We start from the raw sequence: 9,630 nt of genomic DNA, 5'->3' as shown, positions 1-9,630 counted from the left end.
CTCGCACACATGCTCTGGCGATGCCCCTCTTTACAGGGACTCAATCGCATCATGGAAGAAGAATGGAGCTCTGCCATCCAGAGCTCAGAACTTTCACGTCAAACTTCGTCTGTCCAGAGAGCCCACGATGCGGCGGTTAGGCTCGGCCTACCAGTCCCCACGTGGGAGCGGCCCACAGCTCTGCTCTGGGGCAAAGTTTCTCAGGACCTTGTAATTAAATTTCTTTGTCTGTGTCTGTCTGTCTGTCTGTACCAGCATTTCCCTTTTAAATATTCTAGAAACATTGTCCACAATCGATCCGTTCAACAAAAACAAGCTCAACGCTGCTTACAAATTTATACTAACCTGCCAAGGTATAGCTTTATATCACCCGGTATACCAGTGCACCAAGCTATAATGGTCAGAGCAGCAACTATTCATTTCAATTTTGGAGCCGCATCAACGTTGAGTCGCCTTATGTATATGTTTATGCAATCTTACTGCAGTATTGATATAGTAGGTAACTCTTGATGGGCTGTGCAGCTGGAGCCACAGCTGTGAAAGCTGTGCAGCTGTGAAAGGAGCTACGGCATATAAAGGTGTGACAAAATGGAAACGTTGTGAAGATTGCATCAGGCATTTATTACATTATTCAATCAGTCAAACTTGGTAACAGCAGAAATGGGACTGTAGTTACGTGAAGCTTCTTCGGCATTCTGGGCGTTAGTTGCAATTGCACATGAGCTCTAATGCATGTTTATTTTTTTCAGCTTGTTGCCAGATTCTTGACGTTGCATCCTGAAAGAAAAAGGAAGTAAGTAGCAATTAGCTGTGCATTACTGTCCGGTACTCAGATGTCTGCTTTAAACTGGACAAAAAGAAAATGATTTAAGCTCGCAGGCGTGAAAGTATAAGCTACCTATTTCACGACCTCTCATACTGTACAGCCTGAGCAGGAGGGAGCAAAGAATGAGTTCATGATCATACATTGACAACAAATTGAAACAAATTATGGGGTTTTACGTGCCACAACCACATTCTGATTATGAGGCACGCCGCAGTGGAGGACTCCGGAAATGTCGACGCCCTGGGGTTCTTTAACGTGCACCTAAATCTAAGTACACGGGTGTTTTCGCATTTAAATAAATTAAGCCATAGCACCTCTATGAAAACCTAATGTTTGTACGCCTCGTGTTTACAGCTACTTCAAACAAACCTCATGACATGGCGAAGTTCAAGTGTGCAAGAAAATCATTTTTAAAACATTTCACGTCACTACAGTTAGCGCTTGTAACAACCTGCCAAAATGCTCCATGGGAAACTGAAATCAAACATATGTTTTGAAAAATGATGGAAAAGCACATACCTATTATAATTTGGAGACAGACATAACTTCGGCACGGTGCTGTCTTGAGGATCAGCTCATCATTACTGGTGCAGTGTGAAGTTTAAAACACGGACAGCGACAATATTAAATCGCTATAGCTTCACACGACATTGAATGGCAGCTGGCGGAGTAGTTAGAGAAACGTTAACACCAAGAAACGAAGAAAATGCCATGGGCTTCGCAAGCACGGTACTGGTTGACTATTCACAAATTAAGCTTCCACGTGTGCCTCGAAAGTCGTATTGCATCGAAGAAACAGCCCCAGCACAGAACAAGCACAAACAGCACCAAAATAGCTGAGTTATTGCTACAAAACGCGAACACACCTAGATCGCTCCGACTATACCAAGCCAGCGTGGCAAAAGGACTGCTATCGTTGACGGTGGTCGCCTTTGCCTCTAATCTAACTACTTGCAAATTTGTGCGCATGCGCGAGAGGCATGTGACATTCTTTCCATCCACCCGCTTCGGCTTACCCACCGTGGCAGCCCCTCTTTAATCCGGGCCATGCACAACTTGCGAGGGTTAAATGACACCAGGACATTCATACTCGGTGACCGGTGTGGCGGACCTTCGTGCGCGCACCCCCATCTTGGGGGACTGCACTTAGAGGGAAGAATGAAGCCTATGGCCGAGGTCAAAAAAGAACCTGACAAGAAAGCAGGCTTAATTTTGTTATGCGGTTAGGGGCTCCATAGTTTTATTTTTGGAGACAATTGTTCTGAAGACCGACTTTTTCTCCAAATGTAATAAAAATGAAAAAGAAAATTTCCTGTACAATATCTTTTAATTAGCATTTGGCGCTTTCAAAGACAAAAAATTGCTTCATGACGCCCAGCGCAACAAAATGCTGAAAGATACTCTTGCCATGTAGTAGTACTTTTATACTTCATGAGACGTCCAAAGCGTGGAAGCTATGAAGTTGCCGGACTTCAGGTGCCCGAAGCGCGGCAAAAGCAGAGCCTTTGATCTCCTGGCTCTTGGGGCTCTTGGTACCATGGAATGCCGTAATTACGAATGCCGTAATTAAGGCCACCTTATCGGATCTCAGAACTCTGTCGCCGTGTTATGCGAAGGCACTGAATAAGATGAGTGCATATTTATCGCTTTTCGTACAGTTTTCTTACAGCAAGCAGAAATCGCAGTGCAGGAGATCACTTTACCTTTATAGTTACTTTGCGTTCGCGTTGATGCAACGCCCCAATAGTTTCCTTTAATGTGAAGGAGCCATCGATAGGAGGAAGGTACGAAAGCGTGCAAATAGGGACGCCGACGAAGCTACTTTTTTAATATAGTAGGGATTATTTTATTTTTTTCCCAGAAAGTTGACACTTGCCACGAGTTTAGCTTCTTTTTTTGTCTTAGACCTGCGCACTTTCTCGGGTCTTTCAGCAGCAGCAGTATTTTGCAGAATTTTGGATGTTTGAGAGGCAGCGTTCGAGCACAATGTACTCCGAGTTTGGGCTTTTTTTCTTCTCTTTACCAGAGACAGTGACACTACTGTGCCGACATAATTCAGCTTAAAACGTACTCTCTATATCGAGGAGTGCACGGACCTGAGTATCTCGTTCCAAAGCTAGTTGGTGGCGCTCCATTAGCAGTGTATAGTAAGGGCCGATTTACGCTCGCGGCGCACGCCGCATCACCAGCCTGCCGCGCACTTGTGGTCACGCGAAAAATTGCACATATCGCACACTGGTGCACAAATGTCGGTTTGCACTTGATGCGCACATGAAGTGTAAGCCGAAATTTGTGCACGAGTTGGCAAGATATGCAGTTTTTAGCAAGACCGCACGCATGCGGAAAGCTTTGGCGTGCGGCGTGTGCGGCTCGAGCGCAAATGTGCATAAGGCCAGGCTAAAGCAGCGTGACTAGCCAATTGAGTGCGCGGAAGAGCTGCACGGTATCCCGCCATCATCCCACCGTGTGGCGCAAGCTGATTTTCTCGAACTCTGTTGACATGACCGCATGCTCACTTTGGTCCGGTCGAACCATGAAGAAATTTAGTTCTAATAACAGCTGACTAACATATTTTTTTAAACATTTTACTAGCACTCCGTCAACATTTCGCCGCCGACTTGGATTTGTAACGTGTTTGTGATACAAAGGAAGTAATTGTGGACCAATCATGGAGTGCGTATTTCAATTTCTAAAGACGCTATGCTAAAAATTGGCTTAAAAGGTAACTTCAATTTCTGAACGCATATTTAGAAGATATTCTTTAGAAAAAGTAACTAGGCTATCTTTGAACATTGTACATACAGGTGTTACTAGATTGTACATGTACATAGGATGTGATTAAACTCGCTAGGAAGTTCGAAATTCTGAAGGCTCTTCATAAACATTTTTGTAAGGGCGACGACTGTATCCCGAGCACAGCATGAATAGAATAACAAATAAGGAACGGCTTCGATGGAACAAGAAAGTGGTTTAAGCATGACAGCATGAAGACAATGGAATGACGATGGCGCGAAGACGACATAACGACGACGGTATGACGAGAGTTGGATCCCAAAGCTGCGAAGACGGTGGCGGAACGACGCTGATAGAACGACCACGATGACACCACGATAACGGCATAACGCGGGACGATGTCTGTATGGCGACGACACAAGGACGACGATGACATGACAACGATGGCATAATGACGCTTGAACGACGACAACCTCATTATCATGGAATGGTGGACAAGGAACGACGTCGATCGAACAATAAAGGCGGCATGCTGACGAAGACATGACAGTACTTCGATGACGTTTCTCAAATGATGACAATGGAACAAGAGCGTTACGAGGACGGCATGACTACAACGGCATGACGATGACTGTATGACGACGATGGAATGAGCAGGAAGGGTTCATGACATGGACAAGTGACTCACGTAGTGTAAGAAGAAAGACGGATAAAAAAGCAAGCAAAATGCTAATGCCAATAAAATGTGGAGCGTATAATGGGCGTGTGTGATCACTGGTACTAGTTCCATGTGACCGAAGAGGGCCGCTGAAGTACAAAAGTCTGGGCAGCCTATTGGTGACGTGTCGTGGCCTGCCTGTCCCAAGGTTTCCAGAAGCCCAGTAACAGCACTGACCCGAAATATATTAAGGCTGTAGTCTTGACATTCTTCAGTTTCGCGGAGTAGAAAATAAAATGCCCGAGCTAATACTGACTCCAAGCGAGCCCGAATTTCTTACGCCCTGCTTTGGCCTAGGGCCAATTCAGCGATCGCTAATCCGACCCGAGCTCGGCCCAAGTCCATCCAAAGCCCTTGCAGTGCTCTACTAGAACGTATAGGGGATAGCAACTTGGAAGAGAACACCAGTCGAAATAGAACAGGACCGATAGACCTAGTGTATTCTCCGCCAAGTTTCTTCATGCCATCGAACCAACTCCCCAGCTTTTGATTTTTATCCCCATTTGATCTGATCCATACTGCTATTTTCCCGTCTTCTGACGTTATGGCTAAGATTTGTCGTCTCATCACTCTTTTCGCGATACCCAACCTCGTCTCTAGCTTATTTGTCAACCTCCAAGTTTCTGTCCGATATGTTACTGAAGAATGCAATGAATGCAATGCAAGTTTTTAACGACAGTGGAAAGCTGTCAGTGATGATTTGGAAATGCCTGCCGCAGCACTTCAAACCATTTGCATCTTGCAACGAATTTTTGTCTCATGATCGGGGTGCTCGGGTGAATAACTGACTCAGATAAGCGTACTCCTGCACAGATTTGGAGGCTGACTGGCGATCATGAAATCTTGGTCACTTCTCACGCTATTCAGTATTACCTTTGTCTTCTGCATTTTAATTAACCCTAATCTCAAACTTTATTGGTTAAGGTGTTCAATAATTTGTTGTAGTTTATCTGCAGTGTTATTGAGCCGGACAACGTCATCTACAAACCAAAATTTCTTTTTTGATATAGGCTGTGTATCCTCCTAGTCTACAGCTTCAATACTAAGCATGCAGCGAATATCAATGCAGACATTGTGTCTCCATGACTGACCCTTTTCTTGATACTGTCCTACTTTTCTTGCGTAGAAATCAAGGTAGCTGTGAAAACTGTAGATCTTGCCTAAGATGAACACGTGCGCCTTCTCTGCTCCTTGATTACACAATGTCACCATGACAGGTAGCTACTGATTCAAATGGCGTTTCATAATCTATGAAAGTCGTACGGAGGTTGATTTCTCACTTATGTGATCGATGTCATGGACATGATCCATCGAAGAATATCCCTTCGTGAAGCAAGCCTGTTCTCTAGGCTGATAGAAGTGTTGCTCTCATTGTATTGAAGATTGGTGAATATTTTGTAGAACTCTGAAATCAAGTAATCGGCCTGGAATTCTCGCTTAAGAATTCTTCAACATCCGCTTTCTGATGGAATAGTGTAATGTTGGCATTCTGCCAGCTCTCTAGTACCCTTGAAGTCGTGCGGCATTGCGTGTAAAGGCCCGCAAGCTTTTCAACCATCTGTGCTCGATGTTGGATTAAATAGACTCTTATTTTATCACCTTCTGCCGCGTCTTCCCAGGGCATGGCTTGCAAGGCACTTCTAACCATCGCTAGTTATAGAAGAAGCCTATGTGTCCTGTTCATCACTACTTCGAATGAGGGTAGTGTGGCTGCTCTGGGTGCAGTATAAGTCAGTATAGAATTACACTTCTTTTACTATATTCTCTAAATTTCTGGTGACATTACCCTGCTCATCTTTCACTGCATACGTATTGTCGTGTCCTAGCGCCAAGTTTTCTTCTCACTGATATTACGCAGCGGCCATTTTTACTGCTTCATTAGTATTTCCGACATTATAATTTTGAATATTAGTTACTTCCTTCTTGTTTATCCCCTTTCACAGTTGAACAAACTCTATCTCTCCAGAGTTAGGCCCTTTCATTCATTCGCGCCTCTTATATATTTAAACCTTAAGTCAGACAAAGAAAGATGCTCCTTACCGCACTTGACGCTGCGTTTTTTGGCACGGCAGGATGAAGTCGACAATAACGATGATAGTGCTGAATAACGCTCAGGGTTTCTGCGATCCAAAAAAGAGCGTAATAACTTGAAGGCAGCGATGACATCTTCAACAGTCGCCTTGGTGGTTGTGCACATCCTCTGAAGCAAGGCCATGTAGCCCGGAGTGATAATGCTGACGCCTGCGTCCTTCTTCGATTGGGGTGCCATACCTGTGGTGCGAATGAAAAGAGCAGCATCGAGGCCCAGTCAGCAGGCGGAAAATCTGCACGTGCTACAAAGGACAAAAGTCCACAAAGGAAAAGTAACTTTGCATTTAGGCACCGTTCGCACCTTTGCACCGTTCGCAAAACGGCATTGCAAAGCCTCGTGGTGCTACTTTGAAGATGAAAGTTGGTAGCTCAATCTGGAAAACAGGACGAAAGTCATGCGAATGAGCTTTCATAGCATGAAGTTTGTTGCGCCCTATGGGTGTGGTAAAAAAGAAGAAGCAGACTTGGGCGATACTGCAGAATGACAACGTATTTCCCAGCAAAGCTCTTTCTTTCGAACACTTGCATTAGGAGTTAAATGTTACCTATGAAACGTTGTCCCCATATATGACTGACCACTTGCAAACACTGCCCACAAATAGCGTTTTCAAGCAGTTGGCTAAATAAAAAATTTAGCAAGGGCGCGTGCTTTAGTCACGCACTTTCAACTTCGCAGGCAACCAACCATAATGTTCCTAGAGAGAAGACACACAGTAACAAAGTGACGAATAAAGTTAGAGTTAAACAGAGACGAAGACAGGCGTGTGGCCTGCGGAAATGTTTCTAATGTGGTTAGGGCGATTCAGGCTCTTGTTTCGGTAGATGGGTACGAATGCGTAATTGCGGTCGGTGGGCGCGACTGCTTGAATGCGTAATTTACTGCCGGGGCTGTAACTAACGCACGTAGTTTGTCGTTCGCTTACATATCGCGTGTGACGTTCCGTCTCTCTTCACCAAATACAAACAAGGCGCCTCGCTTAGTTCAATAATGAATCCGGCAAACCCACGTACCTCGACCAATGCATGAAAAGAAGTAGACAAGAAGGGCCCAGTAAAGATTCACAGAGCTCTCAATTAAGCCAGAAAAGTTAAAGTTATAAAACACCTTAAATCTGACATGCGCACCATTTTCACGAAACAAACTTGGTGCGACAGTGCCCCAAGGAAACGGATAAACGTGCTAGATAACGGCTTATAGCACTTTCCTAATAAAAAAATCGCGAAGTCGGTATTTAACTCACACTTGAAGCTTGACTCACATAATTTCTAATAAGGGCATCATGTTTACTTAAACGGATAAGAAAAGAGCATGTTGGGTGAGGGAACAAACGTGAGCTAATGACATCTTAGTTGAAATCAAGAAAAAGCAATAGGCATGGGCAGGATCTGTAATGAGGGAAGATAACCGATGGTCATTAGGGTGACGGAGTGGATTCCAAGGGAACGGAAGCGTAGCAGGGAGCGGCAGAAAATTAGGCGGGCGGATGAGATTAAGAAGTTGGCAGTGACAAGATGGCCATAATTAGTACATGAACGAGGTATAGTTGGAGAAGTATGGGAGACGCATTTACCCTGCTGTGGGCGTAACCAGGCTGATGATGATGATTATGATGATGACGATTTCCTTAAAACGATAACTTTGTGGTATGTCGAGCTGGGAAAACTTCCTGCGCGACTCGCAAATACGTCTGCTAAGCTCCGGAAGGCTTACGTTTGTAATTTGTTGTATAGGCTGTATTTAGGCCAAATATTTATGCGCTAGTCAAATATAGCATGGCCAGTATCTTCGCCAAACAACAATTATCTGTGGTTGTTGGTTCTTTCACGGCAGCAGGGAAATTTCGCAAGCGCTTCGCATGACGCCTCTAACCAGGCAGAAATCGGAAATATAGCATACTTCGTGTAGCCCCTCATTAACGCACCCTTCACCATCTGCCCGCAGTCAACCCAAACATGTCCCACGTAATGTGTCAATTTTCATAATAACTCACATGTTACGCTATCAAGTAGTCTTAATCGCACGAAATTCCGCTTTGAGGTAAACCACGTGCGTTACGCCGTACTCGTGGAATGGGTAGACGCCAGCTGTGACGCGAAAGACGCCACAGCCACTGACACCATCTGAAGTTCTAAGTCGCATTCGATACTTCTGGAGAAAGTACCCATTTACCCACTTAACATGTATCGGCGCGTCCCGAGAGCAGTTAGCGAAAGCTGCCATATTGCCGGTCACATGACCACATTACTTGCCTTCCACTTGGTTTTCGTACTGCGAATGCCGGAATAAATATGTCTAGGGTTGCTGCACGTTGTTGCTGCTTTTTCACAAAGCTTACGGCTTATGACATCCTTTGTTGACGCGTACATTTATCCCGCTAGTATAAAACTACGTTTAGCAAGGCCACTTCGCACCATACACAACTACATGGCAAGAAACGAACTTCACGTAGCCTGACGGGCATGGAAGCTTACCGTTGCTGCTTACTTTGCCAAGCCTCGCTGAGGCGTTGCCCTTGCAGACTTTTGCTGTGCAGGTCCGCCCTGTCAGTCCACAGTGAGAGAAAAAGACAGCTGTCACACACCCTGCGTGTTGATCATTGAAAAAAAAAGAGCAGGGTCGAGGGCTGTAAGCGTCACTTCTGACGTCACTACTTCTGACGTCACCACTTTGCTTTTCCTTTATTTAGCAAAAGTGGCATCAGTGCCCACATGACCATCGATGACATAACCTCTCCAGGTGAGGCCCACTTGCGCGTGTGCATCGGACTATTGTGGCGCATTATCATTGTGGACGTTGCGACAAGCCCGATGTTAGAACTCGGTACGTATCTCATCTTCAGGGGCGGCCCATTAGTGTTTGGCGATAGGACATGATGTCATCCTTGCGTTTCTGTGATGTTATGAAGCCACGCACACAAGCGAACGACGTGTGATTCGGTAGCTAAGCAGCGGTTGCGCTGTGCTGACGAGCTCTAGGTCTCCGTGTAGATACCGGTCGTGTTTCGAGAGTGGCGAAATAGAAATAGTTTCGCGTTGCATGTTCACGCTCAAAAGCTGGTAAAAATTCACATGCAGTCTCACACTACGACGTCCCTCATAATTATGTCGTTATTATTGAACGTAAAATCCGCCAGTATTTATTTAATTAAGCAAACGACTGTAGCTGAAGTGACAAAGTGGGGAGCAGGGCGAGTTGGTACAGACATGCCAGCAAAAGATATACCCACGGTAAACACGAAACAAAGAAGACGATGGCACAGTC

General features: G+C 45.1%; 1 long non-coding RNA gene across 1 annotated transcript; it reads right to left on the bottom strand.

The window, feature by feature from the left end:
• Positions 1 to 593: 593 nt before the first annotated feature.
• LOC129383983 (uncharacterized) lies at positions 594 to 9,115 on the bottom strand. Its single transcript, XR_008611750.2, has 4 exons — positions 8,841 to 9,115; positions 6,670 to 6,742; positions 6,318 to 6,548; positions 594 to 777 (listed from the first exon to the last, which is right to left on the bottom strand). It is a non-coding gene; the product is annotated as an uncharacterized lncRNA (long non-coding RNA).
• Between the last annotated feature and the right edge of the window lie 515 nt (positions 9,116 to 9,630).

Source organism: Dermacentor andersoni, chromosome 9 (assembly GCF_023375885.2).
Source record: "Dermacentor andersoni chromosome 9, qqDerAnde1_hic_scaffold, whole genome shotgun sequence".
Taxonomy (NCBI): Eukaryota; Metazoa; Arthropoda; class Arachnida; order Ixodida; family Ixodidae; genus Dermacentor; species Dermacentor andersoni.
This window is presented reverse-complemented; position numbering and strand designations above follow the sequence as displayed.